A 25186-nucleotide genomic window follows, 5' to 3' on the forward strand; every position below is an offset into this window, starting at 1 on the left:
ACATCAAATATGTTGTCTTTGTAGCATATTCAACTGAATATGGGTTGAAAATGATTTGCAAATCATTGTATTCCGTTTATATTTACATCTAACACAATTTTCCAACTCATATTGAAACGGGGTTTGTATATAGATCCTATTTAAATTAAACTGTTTGGTCTGGGATTTAATCCTTTCAAGAGCACCAACTCGTATCAGATTAGGTTTGTTGACTGGGTGTTGTTGACTAAACCTCCCCTTTTTAGTTCACAAACTGCCATCTTGCCTTTTATGAGAAAGTATGTCAGTAGAGCGGATACTGCGTGTTTTTTGAATGTAAAGAAATGAATAACACACTATGTGCCCATGAGCAACCATATGTATGGCTTTGTGACTATGACCAGGTAACTACTGTAGCACTATGTAGCTAGTCAGCTAGCCTGAAGGCTGTTCCTGTGGGATTCATCTTTTTGTTTATGTACCTCGATATACTGTGAGGTGTTTGGCTGCAGCCCAGTTTGGAGCCACATCTTTCCCCACTCAAAGGATGGGAGTATTTTTCCCCACTCCCCGTGCTGAGATTTGATCTGGTGCACTTCTCATCTCAAAGCCGTGTGCTTTTTTTTTCAGCATCCAAACTTTTGATCATCAGTCGCAGTCTCGGGCTCCCTGCTTGCGAATCCCCCACGCCAGTTTCTGACTCAACAGGAACGAGGAACGCTGCTTTCAAGGCGGCTTGGATGACGTACACCTTGCCGTTTGTTGTCAAAGTCCACCGAGCCCACTGAGGCACTTAGAATTGTTCTGTTTCATGAGCCTGTTGACGGTGAACTGGCAAGGTTGCGTCAGGTTTCAGGTTGGGTCCAGGATCAGGTTGTAGATTTCAAGCTTTGCAAAATTAGTTGGCCCTTCGGTTTGTTTATTATTGGAATTTGCCAGGGCTTAATGTTTAACCTCTATTGAGTGTTGTTAAAAGAAAATGTGATGTAACACAGTGGTGAACATGCCCTTTCCCAACTACTTTGGCACATGTTGCAGCCATGAAATTCTAAGTTAATTATTATTTGCAAAAAAAATAAAGTTTATGAGTTTGAACATTTAATATGTTGTCTTTGTAGTGCATTCAATTGAATATGGGTTGAAAAGGATTTGCAAATCATTGTATTCCGTTTTTATTTACATCTAACACAATTTCCCAACTCATATGGAAACAGTTTTTATTTAATATACCATTAATGTTTTTTCATTTGTTTTTTGAAAGTTGATTTTGCACTATTAAGTGATATAAGCATTGCTTGTTCCATAGTCAGTGTTAAAGCAAATCAGTGTATTAAACTGAGCAATAATTAACGCTTTATTCATGCCCTTTCTCTTGCTACTTCAAGGCTTGAATGTTTGATTCACTCATTATTTTATTTTCCAATTTATTATTAGCCTTTAGAAAAACTTTTGATATTTACCTCAGAAGGCGGCAAAAAGAAAAAAGGCATTCAATTATCTTAATTTTATTTGATATGCCATTGATATATTTTTTAATTATTATTATTTGAAACTGGATTTTGCATGTCACTATAAATTATATAAGCCTTTGTTTGTTCAAAATTCAATGCAAAACTTGTTTGAGTCCCTATTATGGATCCCAATGGCTACGAGTTGTTGTTTTTTTCCCCCTTGGCCTCAGTCTGGACACCCTCTCTAGGGGCCCAAGCTCAGACCGATTTTTTTATTTTATTTTTATTCATTTATTTATTTCGTTTTTTAGCATATTCAACTGAATATGGGTTGAAAAGAATTTGTAAATCATTGTATTCGTTTATATTTACATCTAACACAATTTCCCAACTCATATGGAAACGGGTTTTTTTTATTTAACATACCATTGTTTTTTCATTTGTTTTTTGAAAGTTGATTTTGCACTATTAAGGGATATAAGCGTTGCTTGTTCCATATTCAGTGTTAAAGCAAATCAGTGTAGCAAACTGAGCAATAATTAACGTTTTATTCATTCACTTTCTCTTGCTACTTCAAGGCTGGAATGTTTGATTCACTCATTTTATTTTCCAATTTATTATTAGCCTGTGGAAAAACTTTTGATATTTACTTCAAAAGGTGGCAAATAGAAAAGAGGCATTCAATTTTTATCAAAATTTTATTTGATATGCCATTGATATTTTTTTAATTATTATTATTTGAAACTGGATTTTGCATGTCACTATAAAGTTATATAAGCTTTTTTTTTGTTCAATATTCAATGCAAAACTTGTTCGAGTCCCTATTATGGGTCCCTATGGCTATGAGTGTTTTTTTTTCTCCCCCTTGGCCTCAGTCTGGACACCCTCCCCAGGGGCCCAATAGACCGATTTTTTATTTTTATTTTATTTATTTTTTTCCTCCCAATACCCCCTGCTTGTTTACCTGTATCTCACCTTTTTTGCAAGGGTCGCCGGAAGATGACATACCCGTCAGCGATCCTGTTCTGTCTCCCAGTAATGTTTGTCTGCTCTTGAAAGGGATTGTGTTGAACATTTTACTTTCCCTCCGGGGATTAATAAAGTGAATATGGTATTAAAAGGTTAATTTGTTCAACAGTTTCAAATTTTTGCCCACTCTGTATTTGAGTTTGACACCCCTGTGTTAGGCCAGCAGAGAAGGCCTTGTTGACCCTGACGGCACACCAGGTGTGTGTCTTTGTTTCACACCGTGCTAAAAGGCTGTCAATATGCAGCTAAGGCCGTTGTCTTTGTCGTATCATGATGCTATCAAGTGTGGCAGAAGTAAAACCCTACCCATGTTGCAGGATGCAGACAGTGTGATCAGGGAGGTTAGTGTTGCATGGTGTGTCGTTTGGTATGGTCACACTGCCACCTTGTGGTATGTGTGAAAACATCACCGAAACATGAAGCCAGTTGCTGTCAAGACTTGTAATGATGATTCAAACTTTACATTTTGTGTCTTTTGTTGTGGAAAGCGTGGCCACCATTAGAGGTCATACATGGCTGGACAAGTTAGGCAAACATCTTCATGTTGTTTGACTGCCGTCTGAATTTGGACGTGTGAGTGCTGCTCCACACATTATGGTTACATGACGGCGCAGTCAGAGTGTGACCGTGCCCTCATCACAACATAAGCTGTTGTGTCTGTATGGAACGTGGCAGGTTGCATAAATTGCTGTCATGTTCAGGTTTGAGTCAGGCTAATGATGGTGAGGCTGGGTGAGGGCAGGCCTTCTCCTCACCAGATGGTGGTTATAATGTGTTGTGTGCCCCCCCCCCCCCCACCACCAATTTAGCTACCCACCATGCTCGCTTTAATTAAACATAGGAAGATTACGTTAAACGCTGGCTACTGCTCAATCTCCTCCTCCGCCCAGCAAGCATGTCCTTGGTGGAGGTGAATGAATAGCAGCAACCGTCTTCTTGGTAATATAACTACCAAATTAAAAACTCTTGGGCTGTGGATGCTGAAAGATTCTGGCTTGTGACATATACAAACCCTGTTTCCATATGAGTTGGGAAATTGTGTAAGATGTAAATATAATTAAAATACAATGATTTGCAAATCCTTTTCAACCCATAGTCAATTCAAAGCACTACAAAGACAAGATATTTCATGTTTAAACTCATAAACTTTATATTTTTTTGCAAATAATAATTAACTTAGAATTTCATGGCTGCAACACAAGCCAAAGTAGTTAGGAAAGGGCATGTTCCAAGTCTGAGTCCATGGATCTCGCCCGGAAAAGGGTGGAGTGCCATCTCCGGTTTGGGGAGGAGACCCTGCCCCAAATGGAGGAGTTCAAATACCTAGGAGTCTTGTTCACGAGTGGGGGAATTGTGGATCGTGAGATCGCCAGGCGAATCGGTGCGGCGTCTTCAGTAATGCGAACGTTGTATCGATCCGTTGTGGTGAAGAAGGAGCTGAGCCGGAAGGCAAAGCTCTCAATTTACCGGTCGATCTAGGTTCCCATCCTCACTTATGGTCATGAGCTTTGGGTCATGACCGAAAGGATAAGAACAGGGGTACAAGCGGCCGAAATGAGTTTCCTCCGCCGGGTGCCGGGGCTCTCCCTTAGAGGTAGGGTGAGAAGCTCTGCGATACGGGAGGAACTTAAAGTAAAGCAGCTGCTCCTCCACATCGAGATGAGCCAGATGAGGTGGCTCCGGCATCTGGTCAGGATGCCACCCGAACGCCTCCCTAGGGAGGTGTTTAGGGCACGTCCAGCCGGTAGGAGGCCACGGGGAAGACCCAGGACACGTTGGGAAGACTATGTCTCCCGGCTGGCCTGGGAACGCCTCGGGATCCCCCGGGAAGAGCTGGACGAAGTGGCTGGGGAGAGGGAAGTCTGGGCTTCCCTTCTTAGGCTGCTGCCCCCGCGACCTGACCTCGGATAAGCGGAAGATGATGGATGGATGGATGGATGGATGGATGTTCACCACTGTGTTACATCACCTTTTCTTTTAACAACACTCAAACGTTTGGGAACTGAGGAAACTACAGTGGGGCAAAAAAGTATTTAGTCAGCCACCGATTGTGCAAGTTCTCCCACTTAAAATGATGACAGAGGTCTGTAATTTTCATCATATGTACACTTCAACTGTGAGAGATAGAATGTGAAAAAAAAATCCAGGAATTCACTTAGTAGGAATTTTAAAGAATTTATTTGTAAATTATGGTGGAAAATAAGTATTTGGTCAACCATTCAAAGCTCTTACTGATGGAAGGTTTTGGCTCAAAATCTCACGATACATGGCCCTATTCATTCTTTTCTTAACACAGATATATCGTCCTGTCCCCTTTGCAGAAAAAACAGCACCAAAGCATGATGTTTCCACCCCCATGTTTCACAGTAGGTATGGTGTTCTTGGGATGCAACTCAGTATTCTTCTTCATCCAAACACGACTTTTCTCATTAGAATTACCGGTATTATTATTATTATTATTATTTTTGGTACCAACAGTAGTTGTTAGGTACCAGTGGTCTCACTGGTCTTTTCTCATTGGAATTATTATTATTATTATTATTATTATTATTGTTATTATTTTTGGAACCAACAATAGTTGTTGGGTACCAGTGGTCTCACTAGTCTTTTCTCATTGGAATTATTATCATTATCCATCCATCCATCCATCCATCCATCTTCTTCCGCTTATCCGAGGTCGGGTCGCGGGGGTATTATCATCATTATTGTTTTTGGAACCAACTGTAATTTTTAGGTACCAGTGTTCTCACTAGTCTTTTCTCATTAAAATTACCGGTAGTATTATTATTATTTTTGGAGCCAACAGTAGTTGTTAGGTACCAGTGGTCTCACAGGTTTTTTCTCATTGGAATTATTATTATTATTATTATTATTATTATTATTATTTTGGGAACTAACTATAGTTGTTGGGTACCAGTGGTCTCACTGGTCTTTTTTCATTGGTATTATTATTATTAGTATTATTATTTTTGGAACCAACAATAGTTGTTGGGTACCAGTGGTCTCACTGGTCTTTTCTCATTGGAATTATTAGTATTAGTATTATTATTATTAATATTATTAGTATTATTATTTTTGGAACCAACAGTAGTTATTAGGTACCAGTGTTCTCACTAGTCTTTTCTCATTAGAATTACCGGTATTATTATTATTATTTTTGAAGCCAACAGTAGTTGTTAGGTACCAGTGTTCTCACTAGTCTTTTCTCATTAGAATTACCGGTATTATTATTATTATTTTTGAAGCCAACAGTAGTTGTTAGGTACCAGTGGTCTCACAGGTTTTTTCTCATTGGAATTATTATTATTATTATTTTGGGAACTAACTATAGTTGTTGGGTACCAGTGGTCTCACTGGTCTTTTCTCATTGGAATTATTATTATTACTATTATTATTATTATTATTATTATTATTGGAACCAACAATAGTTGTTGGGTACCAGCGTTCTCACTGGTCTTTTCTCATTGGAATTATTATTATTATTATCATTATTATTATTATTATTATTATTATTATTATTGGAACCAACAGTAGTTGTTAGGTACCAGTGGTCTCACTGGTCTTTTCTCATTGGAATTATTATTATTATTATTATTTTGGAACCAACAATAGTAGTTTGGTACCAGTGGTCTCACTGGTCTTTTCTCATTGGAATTATTATTATTATTATTATTATTCTTATTAGTATTATTATTTTTGGAACCAACAGTAGTTCTTATGTACCAGTGTTCTCACTAGTCTTTTCCCATTAGAATTACCGGTATTATTATTATTATTTTTGGAGCCAACAGTAGTTGTTAGATACCAGTGGTCTCACAGGTTTTTTCTCATTGGAATTATTATTATTATTATTTTGGGAACTAACTATAGTTGTTGGGTACCACTGGTCTCACTGGTCTTTTCTCATTGGAATTATTATTATTATTATTATTAGTATTATTATTTTTGGAACCAATAATAGTTGTTGGGTACCAGTGGTCTCACTGGTCTTTTCTCATGGGAATTATTAGTATTATTATCATTATTATTATTATTATTATTATTATTGGAACCAACAGTAGTTGTTAGGTACCAGTGGTCTCACTGGTCTTTTCTCATTGGAATTATTATTATTATTATTATTATCCATCCATTTTCTACCGCTTATTCCCTTTCGGGGTCGCGGGGGGCACTGGCGCCTATCTCAGCTACTATTATTATTATTATTATTATTATTTTGGAACCAACAATAGTAGTTTGGTACCAGTGGTCTCACTAGTCTTTTCTCATCGGAATTATTATTATTATTATCATTATTGTTTTTGGAACCAACAGTAGTTGTTAGGTACCAGTGGTCTCACTGGGATTTTCTCATTGGAATTATTATTATTATTATTATTATTATTATTATTGGAACCAACAGTAGTTGTTAGGTACCAGTGGTCTCCCTAGTCTTTTCTCTTTGGTATTATTATTATTATTATTATTATTATTATTGGAACCAACAGCAGTTGTTAGGCACCGGTGGTCTCACTGGTCTTTTCTCATTGGAATTATTTCAGTGGTGTCTGCCGTTGTCTACCAAATATACAATTACTCTCCGTCCACTCATGCACGTTGCAAGTAGAGTATGTCACATTAGCACCATGGTTATAAAGAAAAAAAAGTTACATCTTTGGTATCAGAGTGTTGAAAGATTTGTTAATGCAGTCACGTAATGGTGACATTGTTCAAATACATCTTCTATCACCTGGTAACTTTGTAAACAACGTTTTCTTTTTGTCACTGAGTGCGAAGGGAAGACATAATTGTACACATGCTCCTTGAAATGACCCCCCTGGGTACAACACATATTATAGCAATATAAAACAAGTGTGGTCCATCCATCCATCCATCCATCCATCATCTTCCGCCTATCCGAGGTCGGGTCGCGGGGGCAGCAGCCTAAGCAGGGAAGCCCAGACTTCCCTATCCCCAGCCACTTCGTCTAGCTCTTCCCGGGGGATCCCGAGGCGTTCCCAGGCCAGCCGGGAGACATAGTCTTCCCAACGTGTCCTGGGTCTTCCCCGTGGCCTCCTACCGGTTGGACGTGCCCTAAACACCTCCCTAGGGAGGCGTTCGGGTGGCATCCTGACCAGATGCCCGAACCACCTCATCTGGCTCCTCTCGATGTGGAGGAGCAGCGGCTTTACGTTGAGCTCCTCCCGGATGGCAGAGCTTCTCACCCTATCTCTAAGGGAGAGCCCCGCCACCCGGCGTAGGAAACTCATTTCGGCCGCTTGTACCCGTGATCTTATCCTTTCGGTCATGACCCAAAGCTCATGACCATAGGTGAGGATGGGAACGTAGATCGACCGGTAAATTGAGAGCTTTGCCTTCCGGCTCAGCTCCTTCTTCACCACAACGGATCGATACAACGTCCGCATTACTGAAGACGCCGCACCGATCCGCCTGTCGATCTCACGATCCACTCTTCCCCCACTCGTGAACAAGACTCCTAGGTACTTGAACTCCTCCACTTGGGGCAGGGTCTCCTCCCCAACCCGGAGATGGCACTCCACCCTTTTCCGGGCGAGAACCATGGACTCGGACTTGGAGGTGCTGATTCTCATTCCGGTCGCTTCACACTCGGCTGCGAACCGATCCAGTGAGAGCTGAAGATCCCGGCCAGATGAAGCCATCAGGACTACATCATCTGCAAAAAGCAGAGACCTAATCCCGTGGCCACCAAACCGGAACCCCTCAACGCCTTGACTGCGCCTAGAAATTCTGTCCATAAAAGTTATGAACAGAATCGGTGACAAAGGACAGCCTTGGCGGAGTCCAACCTTCACTGGAAAAGTGTCCGACTTACTGCCAGCAATGCGGACCAAGCTCTGACACTGATCATACAGGGAGCGGACTGCCACAATCAGACAGTCCGATACCCCATACTCTCTGAGCACTCCCCACAGGACTTCCCGAGGGACACGGTCGAATGCCTTCTCCAAGTCCACAAAGCACATGTAGACTGGTTGGGCAAACTCCCATGCACCCTCAAGAACCCTGCCGAGAGTATAGAGCTGGTCCACAGTTCCACGACCAGGACGAAAACCACACTGTTCCTCCTGAATCCGAGGTTCGACTATCCGGCGAAGCCTCCTCTCCAGTACACCTGAATAAACCTTACCGGGAAGGCTGAGGAGTGTGATCCCACGATAGTTGGAACACACCCTCCGGTCCCCCTTCTTAAAGAGAGGGACCACCACCCCGGTCTGCCAATCCAGAGGTACCGCCCCCGATGTCCACGCGATGCTGCAGAGTCTTGTCAACCAAGACAGCCCCACAGCATCCAGAGCCTTAAGGAACTCCGGGCGGATCTCATCCACCCCCGGGGCCTTGCCGCCGAGGAGCTTTTTAACTACCTCAGCGACCTCAGCCCCAGAAATAGGAGAGTCCACTACAGATTCCCCAGGCACCGCTTCCTCAAAGAAAGACGTGTTGGTGGGATTGAGGAGGTCTTCGAAGTATTCCCTCCACCGATCCACAACATCCGCAGTCGAAGTCAGCAGAACACCATCCGCACCATACACGGTGTTGATAGTGCACTGCTTCCCTCCTCTCTGAGCTGCTACCTTACCGTGGTAGAGGAGTTTGCGTGTCCCAATGATCCTAGGAGCTATGTTGTCTGGGGGTTTTCATGCCCCCTGGTAGGGTCTCCCAAGACAAACAGGTCCTAGGTGAGTGATCAGACAAAGAGCAGCTCAAAGACTTCTATGGAATTACAACGAAATGAACCCAGATTTCCCTCGCCCGGACGTGGGTCACCGGGGCCCCGCTCTGGAGCCAGGCCCGGAGGTGGGGCACGATGGCGAGCGCCTGGTGGTCGGGCCTGTCCCCATGGGGCCCGGCCGGGCACAGCCCGAAGAGGCAACGTGGGTCATCCCTCCAATGGGCTCACCACTCATAGGAGGGGCCATAGAGGTCGGGTGCATTGTGAGCTGGGCGGCAGCCGAAGGCAGGGCACTTGGCGGTCCGATCCTCGGCTACAGAAGCTAGCTCTTGGGACGTGGAACGTCACAAGTGTGGTTATCGCAACAAAATTGCAAACACTGCAGCCTGGATTGTGTGCGCCATATCTTTCGGAAAATACATTTTACAATAATTTCACACATAACTCGGCGGCTACTTTATGAGAGCACTGAGCAATAGAGAAGGTGACTAAAGGAGTTTACACAGTCTTAAAGTCTCAGAGTCTTAGTCCCAAAAACATGCAGTAAATGATGCCAGCACTTGTAATTAAGAGGTCTGACTGAGCTTCGACATTCCCTCTTTCAATGTGCCGCACATGGAGCTTTGGGAGTCCCGCAAGACACATTTCCAGCTCCTTCCGCATCTGGATTAAGAAGCAGACCAGCTGTGGCTCGGGCACGATGCCATAAGGGGTCAGCACAGATCCTGGAGTGACTCCAGCTGCTTTGCACGTGGACCGTAACACAAATAAGCTACTGGGAAGGTTTATATTGCAGGCCAAGAGACTGTTGAAGGGGATCGGCGGAATTGTCATTGTTGAAGATGGGTAAAGAAGTAGAAGTCTAGTTTGGAGGTTTATTACCGTATTTCATTGGAACCAACAATAGTTGTATATATACAATATGTATGTATATGTATATATGTATGTATATATATATATGTATGTATATGTATATATGTATGTATATATATATATATATATATGTATGTATATAATGTGTGTATATATATGTATGTATATATGTATGTGTATGTATATATGTATGTATATGTATATATGTATGTATATATATATATGTGTATATATATATATGTATATAAATATATGTATATGTATATATATGAATAATTAATTTAAAACCTCTCCTCACTCCTGCGTTTATTCAAGGCATGCGGTAAAAGTAAGCAGGCGCTTATCATTTTAAAACCTCTACTCACCCCTGCGCTTACCAATGGCATGCATTAAAAAAAAAAAAAAATCTTCTGCTGCCTGGTACTGCTCTACAACATGTCATCGCACCCGCCTTTACACCATGCTATCTGCGTGCCGACCGGACGCATGCATTTCGCTGCTTCTCGTATGAGATTGCAAGGCATACTTGCTCAACAGCCATACCGGTTACACTGAAGTTTGTGATATAAACAAGTTTAACACTCTTACTAATATGCGCCACACTGTGAACCCTAACCAAACAATAATAACAAACACACTTCTGGAGAACATCGGCTGTGTAACACATTATAAACGCAACATAACAATTACCCAGAATGCCATGCATCCATGACTCTTGGCTATATTACCCACGCGCCCCCTTTATCAGTATTTATTGCCACCTTTCCCAACTTCTTTGTCACGTGTTGCTGACATCAAATTATAAAGTTAACGATTATTTGCACAAAAAAAAAAGTTTTTCAATTTAAACATCAAATATGTTGTCTTTGTAGCATATTCTAGGACAGGGGTAGGGAACCTATGGCTCTAGAGCCAGATGTGGCTCTTTTGATGACCGCACCTGGCTCTCAGATAAATCTTAGCTGACATTGCTTAACGCGATGAGTAATGAATAATTCCGCTGGTGATCACAATGTTAAAAATAACGTTCAAAATATAAAACATTCTCATGCATTTTAATCCATCCATCTGTTTTCTACGGCAGTGGTCCCCAACCACCGGGCCGTGGCCCGATTGGTACCAGGCTGCAGAAGAAGTTTTTATTCATTTTTCTTTAAAAAAAAATAAATAATAATATACGTATATATATATATATATATATATATATATTTTTTTTTTTTATTTTTTTTTTTTTTATTGAATCAACATAAAAAACACAATATACACTTACAATCAGTGCACCAACCACAAAAACCTCCTTTTTTCATGACATAGAAAAAAAAAAAAAAAAGGTCCCCCCCCCCCCCCCCAAATTATTAAGCGTTTACCAGTCCGTGGATACAAAAAGGTTGGGGACCACTGTTCTACGGCACCTGTTCAAGAAATACCAATGTTATTAAAAAGAATTAGAGACTTATTATACTCTAAAAATGTTGGTCTTACTTAAAAAATGCACACATTTAGTTGTATTCAGTGTTAAAAAAATATGATATGGTTCTCATGGAAAACTATTTTAAAATATTTGGCTTTCATGGCTCTCTCAGGCAAAAAGGTTCCCGACCCCTGTTCTAGGAAGAGGTTCCGCAGCCTCCGTAGCAGAACCTCCAGGTTCTGTAACAGCTTCTTCCCTCAGGCCGTAAGACTCTTGAACGCATCATAATTAAATTATCCCCTCAACTCCCCCCAAAATAGTATCCCCTCAACTCCCCCCAAAATAGATTAACTCGCAGGAATAAAAAAGACAATATAAAATACATCCATCAACATGGGCGCATGTGAAAAAGTGCAATGTATTTATCTGTACAGTAATCTATTTATTTATATCTGCACCTTATTGCCTTTTTTTTTTTATCCTGCACTACCAAGAGCTAATGCAACGGAACTTTGTTCTTATTTGTACAGTAAAGTTCAAATTTGAATGACAATAAAAGGAAGTCTAAGTCTAAGTCATCAGCAACTGAATATGGGTTTAAAATGATTTGTAAATCGTTGTATTCCATTTATATTTACATCTAACACAATTTCCCAACTCACATGGAAACGGGGTTTGTATATCGAACGGTAAATTAAAGTTGAAAAAATAAAGTTAAAGTACCAATGATTGTCTCACACACACTAAGTGTGGTGAAATTTGTCCTTTGCATTTGACCCATCCCCTTTATCGATACAGCGTCCGCTTTACCGAAGACTGTCGATATCACCATCCACTCTTCCCTCACTCATGAACAAGACTCTGAGGTACTTGAACTCCTCCACTTGGGGCAGGGTCTCCTCCCCAACCCGGAGATGTCACTCCACCCTTTTCCGGGCGAGAACCATAGACTCGGACTTGGAGGTGCTGATTCCCATCCCGGTCACTTCACACTCGGCCAAGAACCGATCCAGTGAGAGCTGAAGATCCCGGCCAGATGAAGCCATCAGGACCACATCATCTGCAAAAAGCAGAGACCTAATCCTGCAGCCACAAAAACCAGATCCCCTCAACGCCCTGACTGCGCCGAGAAATTCTCTCTCTAAAAGTTATGAACAGAATCAGTGAAAACTCATCTAATTTTGACAAATCTAAAATAATTGGAATTTTTTTGGAATCAACTGATATGAAAGGCCAAAAAAAAAGTAAAATGGCTAATACTTACACCTTTTTTGGAGGGCGGGTACACGAGTCAAGAAAGAAACTTGTGGGTGTGGAGCCTCGGAGCCTGACACAGCCGAGGGACAGAAAAGAGGGAAGATGACATCATAAGGTCGGGGCGGCATAGCTCGGTTGGTAAAGTGGCCGTGCCAGCAACTTAAGGGTTCCAGGTTCGATCCCCACTTCCGCCATCCTAGTAGGTAGGTCTTTATTGTCATTGCAACAAGTACAACAAAACTTTGTTTTCAGCACAAACCTGTTCAAGATGAGACAAACAAACAGTGTACAGGGTTACAGAACAAGAACGCTGATGGGTCCCCATAAAACTCCCCGTAAAAGATGGGAAAAAGGTAAACGCTGGGGAAGGATGAGTAAAAAAATACAATCCGGGCTGGGCTCCTAAGGGGGCACAGTTCCGAGTGGGAAAAAACCTCCATAGCAAAGCACATATACATAATACAACATACATCTCATGATATCTAGCAACAGAGTAGGTAGGCCGCAGCTCTCAGGCGCTGACCATCCATTCATCACCCCTGCGGGATTGCGTCGAGGGTGTTTGATTGGGGGACAGGAAGGTGTGTGTGGCGTATATTTTTCTTTTTGTGGATGTGTGTGTGTCTCTGTCCCGAGGCCTTGATGTATTTGCCGTCGCTAGTCCAAGCTTCACAACAACAGGTGTGTGTCCATGAGAGACAAAAAAGGGAGTTTGTTGTGTCTTCGCTGCAGTGTCCTTCGGGAGAGTCTCGAAGCCAGGGAAAAAATCCAAGTTAAGATTATTTGTATGCGAGTGAAAATACAATTTGCTTTTCACTCTAAAATTGTCTGACTGGTCCTCAAAAACTGCGGGGTAGACAGTCCGATGTAATCCACAGTTCTTCCCGCATCTCCCAATCATTTGTGGCAGCTTTGGGGTACTTTGAAGACTGCCAGCGACTTCCAATTTGTCGACAAACCAGAGCAACGCTTACTCCAATCAGCAGATGTCCTGTTGTCATAATTCCGAATAGATGGATATCTTCACGTCCTCGACAGAAAAGGGTCGCCAGGCACGCGGCACTCCTTCTTCTCCCAAGAGTCCGTCGTGTGTCCAGCAACAACCGCTTCGTCACGACAGCAGGATCCCCCAAACCCAAGATCTTGTCAATTTTGTTGAGGCCAGTAAAATAGTTCCAATGTTTGGATTTGTAGAGCAGTGCAAAAAGAGGCATTAAGAAAGTTAAGACAAAACAAAGAAGCAAGCAGGAGAGATAAAGGAGAGGAAAGGGGAGCGTCCACCCTGATGGGTGCCAGAGAGAAAGTCATTGCCGTTTGTAAAAATAATAAAAATGGCGCAAGATTTCTTCGGTGGTAAAAAACATATTGATCTAATTTTTGCTGTAGTGACTATAGGGCTGGGCGATATGACTAAAAAATGTATCACGATATGTGTTTCATATCAATCAATCAATCAATGTTTATTTATATAGCCCCAAATCACAAATGTCTCAAAGGACTGCACAAATCATTACGACTACAACATCCTCGGAAGAACCCACAAAAGGGCAAGGAAAACTCACACCCAGTGGGCAGGGAGAATTCACATCCAGTGGGACGCCAGTGACAATGCTGACTATGAGAAACCTTGGAGAGGACCTCAGATGTGGGCAACCCCCCCCACCCCCCTCTAGGGGACCGAAAGCAATGGATGTCGAGCGGGTCTAACATGATGCTGTGAAAGTTCAATCCATAGTGGCTCCAACACAGCCGCGAGAGTTCAGTTCAAGCGGATCCAAGACAGCAGCGAGAGTCCAGTTCACAGGAAACCATCCCAAGCGGAGGCGGATCAGCAGCATAGAGATGTCCCCAATCGATACAGGCGAGCGGTCCATCCTGGGTCTCGACTCTGGACAGCCAGTACTTCATCCATGGTCATCGGACCGGACCCCCTCCACAAGGGAGGGGGGGACATAGGAGAAAGAAAAGAAGCGGCAGATCAACTGGTCTAAAAAGGAGGTCTATTTAAAGGCTAGAGTATACAAATGAGTTTTAAGGTGAGACTTAAATGCTGCTACTGAGGTAGCATCTCGAACTGTTATCGGTCGATATCGATAATTATTGATAAAAAATAAAAATAAAAAACTATTCTAAATAAAGACCAGGAGAAAAAAGGCTGAATTTGAATACTTTTATTTTAAATGTAACTTTTAACCTTTAGAACGAGGTCAGCATTAAGAAAAACAGTCAAATAAATGAAAATACTGGTCGATGTGCAGAGGGGTTAGTGCGTCACGGTGAAAGAGGGGTTAGTGTGTCTGCCTCACAATACGAAGTTCCTGCAGTCCTGGGTTCAAATCCAGGCTCGGGATCTTTCTGTGTGGAGTTTGCATGTTCTCTCCGTGAATGCGTGGGTTCCCTCCGGGTACTCCGGCTTCCTCCCACTTCCAAAGACATGCACCTGGGGATAGGTTGATTGGCAACACTAAATTGGCCCTAGTGTTTGAATGTGAGTGTGAATGTTGTCTGTCTATCTGTGTTGGCCCTGCGATGAGGTGGCGACTTGTCCAGGGTGTACCCCGCCTTCCGCCCGATTGTAGCTGAGATAGGCGCCAGCGACCCCAAAAGGGAATAAGCGGTAGAAAATTGATGGATGGATACCCAGACTTCTCAACTATGCTGAGCGGTGGCATGTCCTTCGCTAATTGATACACCCCTGCATCCCTTATTTTTTTATAACGTTTTGAATTGTTGTCGTATGGTGGTCTGTTTTTGCCACGTCGGTGCTGTTCCACTTGCACCGGCTGATGTTGTGGCTGTTTGCTGCTGTACTCCAGCGGGTGAGAGCGGCTCAGGTGGTAAAATAAGTTTGTCGTGTTCCAAGACTTGGTCGGGACGACGACCTTGCAAAGTTTGCAGACAGTATTACTCCGATTCGTATCGGACTTAAAAACTAAAATACTGCCAAACTGGTGACGCGACGTTTCCTTTTATATTTACAATTTCCTCTCGTGCTGCCGCACTCATATTCCCGTTTCGTTGATTAATGTGGACCATGGCCGGCTCTACGCACGGGCAAGAGGGGGCAGAGCCCCCTTAAATAAATGTCTTGCCCCCTCAAATCAAAATTTGAGAAAGCAAATTTTCATAAACTCACAAAATTACTACATTACAAGTTGACAAAATTATCTGCACTAGCGGAAAAATCCGCTGAAAAAGGGACACACACGATATAGTAGTGTCGGCTTCCCTCTCATCCCTCCCTCCGCTGTGCGTGTATTCACCATTCCACAGGCTGCGCAGCAGACACTCAGCCCTCAGTAAACATACAATCACTGTTGCAGTATGAAAGTAAAAGAAAAGGAAAAGTTGTCTACATTTATCATATATTTGTTAGGACTGGTGTATTTGTGTAGTCGTATCTGTCATAAACACGTTTATCGTCGCGGACTTTTGGTGCTACGGAGTTCCTTTTTTTTTTTTTTTTTTTTTTTTACAACTTCACGAGAGCAGCGACAGCGGAGGCTCTGAGCAGCAGTGGTTTGGAAGGCAGAGAGCCTCCACTGTCTCTGTAACAAGCTACAAGTCATTTATGATGCTGTTAATGAGGGTAAAAATGAAACATAAGGTATATAACCTGCTTAGCAGTCCTCCTCTGCTGTCCTCCGTTCAGAGCGGAGTCCCTAGCAACGGCCCGTTTTACTTAGCAACGGTCTGGCAATCGACTGCTGGAATTCTTTTTCTGTTGTTTTTCTTGTAATTCCACATAATCAACCTTTTAATGTTTCAATCTACATTTTGTAATAAACAAATTATAAGTTTCATTTGATATGACCAAGACACCTAAAAACCAAAACATTGCCGTTTTCATCAATTTACAAGCAAGTGGGCAACACACATACATTGGAGTGAATGAATGTTGTGCCCAGATGAGTGCCCACGTCCACTGCATGTGACAAACTGAAGACAAGTGACCTGGTGTCTGACAGACCCCTACGTAAAGCCCCGCCCCAGGCTGTAGTCCTGTACTGTTGTTGTTTTTCTTCATGTAATCACAGCGGGTTTTTTCTGTCGTTGTTCAAGCTTACTTATTTTCTGCTCCAGCTTCCAGCAGCTCACAAAGAGAAAGTTAATGCTCTGTAGTGCATCCATTTTTCAGAGCATTTAAAAAGTCTAGTCCTGCTCCTGCATGGATAGTTTGATTCTTTTTTATCATTATTCATCAGACTACCTTTCAGTTTTGTAAATATTGACTGTAATGTGTGAAGTCCTACTTTGGGTCAAAATTTATTTGAGCGTTAGGCCATCCAGTTAGGATAAATGTTATGTTGTTGGTTGATAAAATCTGGAGAAGGATGTTTTATTTTATTTTATTCATTTATTTTTATTTTTATTTTTCAGTTTCCCCCCCTGAGGGATTGCCACCTTATTGTGGTCAGGGGGTTTGCGTGCCTCAGTGACCGTAAGAGCTATAACAGCAGGAGCTGAGTCTTCAGGTGGGACACCCAAGTTGGACAGGTCTGAAGGTAGAGGCCTGAAAAAGTGCAATCCACTACTCCAGGTTGGGGTTGGACACATAGCTAAAGAACCATTTCAATGAAGAAAGCATTGTTACTATAAGCACAGAAAAAAAAAGTGCTGGAGTATGATGTGTACACATGACGCCCCCTTCACATTTCTGACTGCCCCCTCATGTAAGCATGCCTGGAACCGCCCCTGATGTGGACCCTGACTTAAACAAGTTGAAAAACTTATTGGGGTGCAGAGGTGGGTAGAGTTGCCAGAAATTGTACTCAAGTAAGAGTACTGTTACTTTAGAGATGTATTACTCAAGTAAACGTAAGGAGTAGTCACCCAAATATTTACTTGAGTAAAAGTAAAAAGTATATTGTGAAAAAACTACTCAAGTACTGAGTAACTGATGAGTAACCTGATTACGGCAACAAATAATGCACAAAAACATAAAAATAGCAATGAGCAAATTCAGAGCCAGGAATATCTCTTAAGCAACTAAAACAATACTATATATTGAATAATAATACATTAAAATAAAAAATAAAATTAAGGCACATTGAGCCACAATAACTTAACAGCACCATAGTCTCAGTAGGCATTGATTGATTGATTGATTGAAACTTGTTTTAGTAGATTGCACAGTACAGTACATATTCCGTACAATTGACCACTAAATGGTAACACCCCAATAAGTTTTTCAACGTTAATCAATTATTTAATAAATGACCAAGTCGAGGTGATCTACCTCATATATAAATACACACACATATCATATATATATATATATATATATATGAAGAGTTCATACGCAAAAAACGATAAACGCCATTTTGATAAAGTTTAGCCCAGCCTCGGTAATATATAGTCCGCCACTTCTATTGTGGTATACCAAAATCAATTTGTTTGCAAATGCAGACAAATGCCGCTTTTAACGTCATTTAGTTCAGCGATTTATTGCAAAGGCCGATAAGCGCCATGGATCATTTACCACAAAAGCCGATATATCCGTTTGCCCAACCAGCGCTGCAGTACGGGATCACGTGACAAACAAAATGGCGGCGCGCACGGAGTCACCCAGTGTTGTTATCCACGCATGAATCATTTGGAAGCTTCTCCTGTGAACACTGTTAAGCCAGCGAAAAAAACTGACGTGTTGAAGTTATTATTTGATGTTGGCGCTAGCACGCGTGTCCGTGAGTTTTACACCGCTGCGTTAAACGATGTTGTCGAGCATGGAGCCAATGTCTATAGCGATGATGAGTGAGCTGTTATCTGCACAGGAGTGTTTTTGATAGGCAAACCAGATTGAGCATTTGTGCTTGTTTTATTAATAAAACATTGTCTTCATTGCAACACTGTTTTTTTGTTTTTTCATTTTGTGCTGAAAAGCACAAGGTAAATGTGTGGTCACAGTTCCAAAAAAGCATGTCCGGTTAGCAAGTACGAAAAAACAATGTTCGCAGGGACAGCTAGATTTATACGTACCAAGGGATCGAAACTGTTAAATAATGAAGTCAAGAAATGTGAACAGTTGTCACCTTGAAATGTGGCTTTCGATAAATTTCACGTTCTGTTTTTTTTCTCTATCTTTATCTTGAATATTATGCGAAATAACGACCGCAAAGAAAACGATTTTGGAGATATCTGTTTTTGCAACATATCATAATTTGGATATATCTGCTTTTGACGTAAAACCACATCAACCACTCTTTTTTGAAAGCCATTCATTACATCAGCATTTCTTAAAAGTTTAGGCTTTCATGACTTGCTTATGTTGATATTAAATACACCATTGTACGCTTGTACATGTACCGGCAACACCAGCAGGCAGAAAATCGTTAATATACAGAATCGGTCAAAATGGATTTATCTGCTTTTGCATATGAACTCTTCATATATATATATACACATACCTTTATATATACAGTATATAATTTATATTTATTTATTTTGCGGTTTTTGTTGACATGTTAAAGGTGTTTTAATGAATATACATGCATGTTTAACATATAGATTCCTATATTTCATGAAGACAAAAATATAAGTTGGTGTATTACCTGATTCTGATGACTTGCATTGATTGGAATCAGACGTCCACTTTTTCAAATGTAAGAGACAAAAAGTTCCTCCTTCCTGTCTAATACCACATGCAAGTCGTTGGTTTTTGGCATCTTATTTGTCCAGCTTCCATATTCGTTTTTGTACACTTTACAAGAAATACATTGGCGGCAAACTCCGTAGCTTGCTAGCTTGTTTGCACTGGCTTTCGGAGACTCTTATTTTGTTAGCGCAGGCGCGATGGAGGGGCACTTTTATTGTGAAGACAGGAACTGTGCGATCAGTCTTTAGGCTTTTGACGGGAAGTACGGTTGAAATAAAAAGTGTCTTTTTTCCTTTAAACTTTTGATTGATTGGTTGATTGATTGAAACTTGTATTAGTAGATTGCACAGTTCAGTACATATTCCGTACAATTGACCACTAAATGGTAACACCACAATAAGTTTGTCAACATGTCGGGTTCTACGTGTGACGGTCACGTGACCACCTGGCTCTGTTTGATTGGGCTAACGTCACCAGTGACTGCATGTGATTGGTGAAACGCAAGCATGCGTAGTTCCTACTTTGAATGCATGTCTGACAAACCAAAACAAACAAAGCGTGCATTAACAGATCGATTAAAAAAAAAAGTAGCGAGTAGCGACCTGATTGCAGATAAATGGAGCGGAGTAAAAGTAGCGTTCCTTCTCTATAAATATACTCAAGTAAAAGTATGTTGCATAAAAACTACTCTTGGAAGTACAATTTATCCCAAAAGTTACTCAAGTAGATGTAACGGAGTAAATGTAGCGCGTTACTACCCACCTCTGGTGGGGTGTTACCATTTAGTGGTCAATTGTACGGAATATGTACTGAACTGTGCAATCTACTAATAAAAGTATCAATCAATAGTTGCTTGTTAGCATTTCCCAGAATGCCTTGCGGTTCAGGCTCGGCCGTGATAGGTCGAGAGGCTAAAGCCCTTCCTTTGCCTACACCCCCCAGAATGCCGTGCGGTTCCGGCTCTGCGTTTCTTACATTTTTTTTTCCTAACAGAACTCAGTGAAATTATCGAACGTTCTGTCGACCTCATTTTCTATTGATATCGATCACATGTCTATCGCGATATATATTGTTATTGTTTTATCGCCCAGCCCTAAGTGACTTGATACCATATTTGTATCGAACCACCCACCTCTGTTTACGTTGAAGAGCTCTTGCTTGCGGTTAGCCTATCTTCCTACAGTAGGGTGCGTAGCGTAGCATGTTTAGCCGTTTTACTGACTTTGAAGTGGCTTTGAACTGTGTGGGGACGTAAGCCGCTGGCAAGAATGCTCCGCGTTGCGTTGAGTGCATTTGCTTGTCACTGTCAAACATGCAGGATACAACTAAACGTCATTAACATGCATTAACACGATAAAACGACAGTATTAAAATCGAGCAATCCAGTGCAAAAGATGTGCATCTGTAAAATGATTGTTCCATTGTTGGAAGACATTGTTTGTTTGATTTGATCTTTCTAATAAAGATTGCTAGGAATAGATATTTAGATTTTGATTTAAAAAAAAAAAAAAAAAAAAAAATCTTGTTGACATGTATGACTTAAGTGTTATTACAACAATGACAATAAAGGATTTGATTGATTGATTGAAAGATTGGAAATTGGAGGTGCCCCAAAAGACTTATTTGGACTTTTTTTTGCTGTTTTCCTGTGTGTAGTGTTTTAGTTCGAGTTGTGCGCTCCTATTTTGTTGTTGATTGCCATGTCATTTACGGATGTACTTTGCGACGCCGTCTGCTGCTCCACACCCTGTAAGTCTTTGCTGTCGTCCAGCATTCTGTTTTTGTTTACTTTGCAGCCAGTTAAAGACCTACTGAAAGCCACTACTACCCACCACGCAGTCTGATAGTTTATATATCAATGATGAAATATTAACATTGCAACACATGCCTATACGGCCTTTTTAGTTTACTAAATTGCAATTTTCAAATTTTCCGCAAAGTGTCGTGTTGAAAACGTTGTGGTATGATGTCACCGGTTGTAGCGGACATGTTCTTCCAGCCCGATCCAAGCTATAAGTAGTATGCTTTAATCACATTATTACATAGTATTCTGGACATCTGTGTTGCTGAACTTTTTGCAATTTGTTCAATTAATAATGAAGTCAAAGTAAAAAGATGGAGGTGGGAAGCTTTTAGTAAGCCTTTAGCCACAAAAACACAGCCGGTGTTTCCTTGTTTAAAATTCCTGAAGATGAAGCTTTACCATGGATCAGAGCGATCATGGATCCCGACTACATGTCACCCGACAGTTTTCGGTGACAAAATTGTGGTAATAAGTCGCCTCTTACCGGAGACATCAGCGGAGCTTCCGTCCTGCTGCAGCTGCCGTGACTTCCCTCAGAGACTCCGGCGTCAGTACACCCGTGGCCACACCCCTCCGACTTTCAGGTACTATTTAATCTCACTAAAACACTAGCAACACAATAGGCAGATAAGAGATTTTCCAGAATTATCCTAGTAAATGTGTCTAATAACATCTGAATCTCTCCCACTACAACTGCCTTTTTTTTTCACTTTTTTTTTTTCTAGTCCTTCACTCTAAATTTCCTCATCCACGAATCTTTCATCCTCGCTCAAATTAATGGGGTCATTTTCTCTTTCTCGGTCTGAATAGGTCTAGCTACTGCTGGCTATGATTGTAAACTATGTGAGGAGCCCTACAACCCATGACGTCACCCGCACATCATCTGCTACTTCCGGTAAAGGCAAGGCTTTTTTATTAGCGACCAAAAGTTGCAAACTTTAACGTCAATGTTCTCTACTAAATCCTTTCAGCAAAAATATGGCAATATCGCGAAATGATCAAGTATGACACATAGAATGGACCTGCTATCCCCGTTTGAATAAGAAAATCTCATTTCAGTAGGCCTTTAATTTTTAGCTTCGTTTTGCATAGCCATCCCGAAGCTTCAATGCCTTTTCTTAGCGGCACTCACCATATTGTGATCATGGCAAACCATGTTCCCGACGTCTGAAAAGCAATCTGCTGCCACCTACTGATATGGAAGAGTACTACACGGCTACTCTGCCGATCTCTAGACAGCACAGCCACTCAACAATGGCACGTTTTTTGCGGATTATAATTACTGGTATGCCAAAAATGTTTTTCACCCAATTAGGTGAAATTAAATAATCTCCCACGGCACCTTGAGGCCTCCGAATTCGGGGGATTCGGGGGCGGGGTTGACTTGGGGAGGGGGGTGTTTGGTGGTAGTGTGGGTTTATATTGTAGCGTCCCGGAAGAGTTAGAGCTACAAGGGGTTCTGGGTATTTGTTCCGTCGTGTTTATGTTGTGTTACGGTGCGGATGTTCTCCCGAAATGTGTATGTCATTCTTGTTTTGGTGTGGGTTCACAGTGTGGCGCATATTTGTTTATACGGCCACCCTCAGTGTGACCTGTATGGCTGTTGACAGTTTCTGATTTATTAAATTGTATAGCATTGCAAAATATTGGTCATTTGTAGTGGTCTTTCTTGAGCTATTTGGGAAAAAAAGATATAAAAATACCTAAAAACTTGTTGAAAACTTAACAAGTGATTCAATTATCAATAAAGATTTGTACACATCGAAGTAATCAACTTAAAGTTCCCTCTTTGGGGATTGTAATAGAGATCCATCTGGATTCATGAACCAAATTCTAATTATTCCTTCACAAAAAAAAAATCTTTAACGTCAATATTTATGGAACATGTCCACAAAATCTGTCAACACTGAATATTGCATTGTTGCATTTCTTTTGACAGTTTATGAACTTACATTCATATTTTGTTGAAGTATTATTCAATAAATATATACATAAAGGATTTTTGAATTGTTGCTATTTTTAGAATATTTAAAAAAAATCTCACGTACCCTTTGGCATACCTTCAAGTACCCCCAGGGGTACGAGTACCCCCATTTGAGAACCACTGTCTTAAAGGACGGTAAAGGCCCCCGATATTGTTGTCCGGGTGGAAATCGGGAGAAATTGGGGAGAATGGTTGCTCCGGGCGATTTTCGGGAGGGGCACTGAAATTCGGGAGTCTCCCGGAAAAATCGGTAGGGTTGGCAAGTATGCATGGAAACTGGACAATCTCTCACGGTACACTAGTGTGCCGCGGCACAGAGGTTGAAAAACACTGCCATAAACGGTACAAATACGTGATTGTTGACATGGATTTGATTTTGATTGGAATAACAGGTGGGCAGCACAGTGGAACAGGGGTTAGTGCATGTGCCTCACAATACTTGTTATAGGGAAGTCCTTTAGCTGCTGTCTTGTTCTATCATATAAGTTAAAGTACCAATTATTGTCCACACACACACACTAGGTGTGGTGAAATTTGTCCTCTGCATTTGACCCATCCCCTTGATCACCACCTGGGAAGTGAGGGGAGCAGTGGGCAGCAGGGGTGCCGCGCCCAGGAATCATTTATGGTGATTTAACCCCCAATTCCAACACTTAATGTTGAGTGCCAAGCAGGGAGGTAATGGGTCCCATTTTTATAGTCTTTGGTATGACTCGGCCAGGATTCGAACTCACAACCTACCGATCTCAGGGCGGACACTATAACCACTAGGCCACTGAGTAGGTTATATAGTGCTGCCTTTGCACCTGTCAATGTTTACTTTTGTACACACATTAAAAAAAAATCCTGACTTTGGAGCAATGTTCACAGACTCTTGTATTTGGCTCTCTATTAGATGCAATGGTTGTCCGTATTGGACAGCACGGTGGAACAGGGTTTAGTACATGTGCCTCGCAATACTTGTTATAGGGAAGTCCTACTTTAGCTGACGTCTTGTTCTATCATGTATTTCTGCCTCTGCACCTGTCAATGTTTAATTCAACAACAAAACAATCTTTGGAGCAATGTTCACGGACTGTAGTATTTGGCTCTCCATTAAATGCAATGGTTTTTCCATATTGGGCAGCACGTTGGACCAGGGGTTAGTGCATGTGCCTCACAATATGTAGTCCTGAGTTCAATCCTGGGCTCGGAATCTTGTATCTGTGGAGTTTGCATGTTCTCCCCGTGACTGCGTGGGTTCCCTTTGGGTACTCCGGCTTCCTTTATTTATACTAAAGAACAAACTAAGAACAAAAATACTTGCACAAGGCACTAAAGACAAAACCAACAGAACTAGCATGGGAGCTAGAAGGAACTGAAAGCGCTAGCATGTGAGCTAGGGACACAAACGAAGGAATAGCGTGGAAGCTAACGAATACAAAAATACTTTTACCACATTAGGAATCAGCGACGTCACCTGTTGCATCGATCAGCAAACTAGACTGCGAGAGCGAGTAACGAAAAAGGCAGGCTTGAATACGGAGCGTAATCACAAGGCAGGTGTGCGTAAAAAACAAGATGCAGGTGACACTAATACGTAACTATGGCAACGGAAATAAACATGAAGTGCCACCAGGAACTAAGGAAGACAAATACAAAACAGGATGTGATACAAAGACGGAACAAAAACAGAATGTGACATGATCTAAGTAGCGTATCATGACAAAATTGGCCCTAGTGTTTTCCATGCTCTTCAGATATTGCATACAGTGGGATCCAAACACTAGTTACAGAATCTAATACACTAAATACAAAAAATCGAATAGCTCTAATGTACATTAAATACAAGACAATAAGTTCCTCTACCTCAAGGAACTACTTACCCCCTAATCCTCCGCTACAAACAAGCCAACCTCCAAGGACAAAGCTACGAACTATGGGAGACCGGGCTTTCTGCTCCGCCGCTCCCGGTCTGTGGAACACTCTCCCTGACCACATGAGGGCACCACAGACTGTGGATGCCTTTGAAAAATACAATTACAAGTACATACAATACAACAAGTACTATACAAGTACAACCCATTTAAAAAGGCTTAAAAACCCTTCTTTTAAAAAAAGCCTTTTTATAGA

The 25186-nt window shown here is 41.5% G+C and overlaps 1 long non-coding RNA gene across 1 annotated transcript in view; it reads left to right on the forward strand.

Moving 5' to 3' along the window:
• The window catches only part of LOC133537161 (uncharacterized), a 51598-nt gene extending 50538 nt beyond the window's left edge, over window positions 1-1060 (forward strand). The window contains exon 3 of the long non-coding RNA XR_009802611.1: window positions 610-1060. This is a non-coding gene — a long non-coding RNA (uncharacterized LOC133537161). The remainder of the gene's footprint in view (window positions 1-609) is intronic.
• Window positions 1061-25186: the final 24126 nt, after the last annotated feature.

Source organism: Nerophis ophidion, linkage group LG18 (assembly GCF_033978795.1).
Source record: "Nerophis ophidion isolate RoL-2023_Sa linkage group LG18, RoL_Noph_v1.0, whole genome shotgun sequence".
Lineage (NCBI taxonomy): Eukaryota > Metazoa > Chordata > Actinopteri > Syngnathiformes > Syngnathidae > Nerophis > Nerophis ophidion.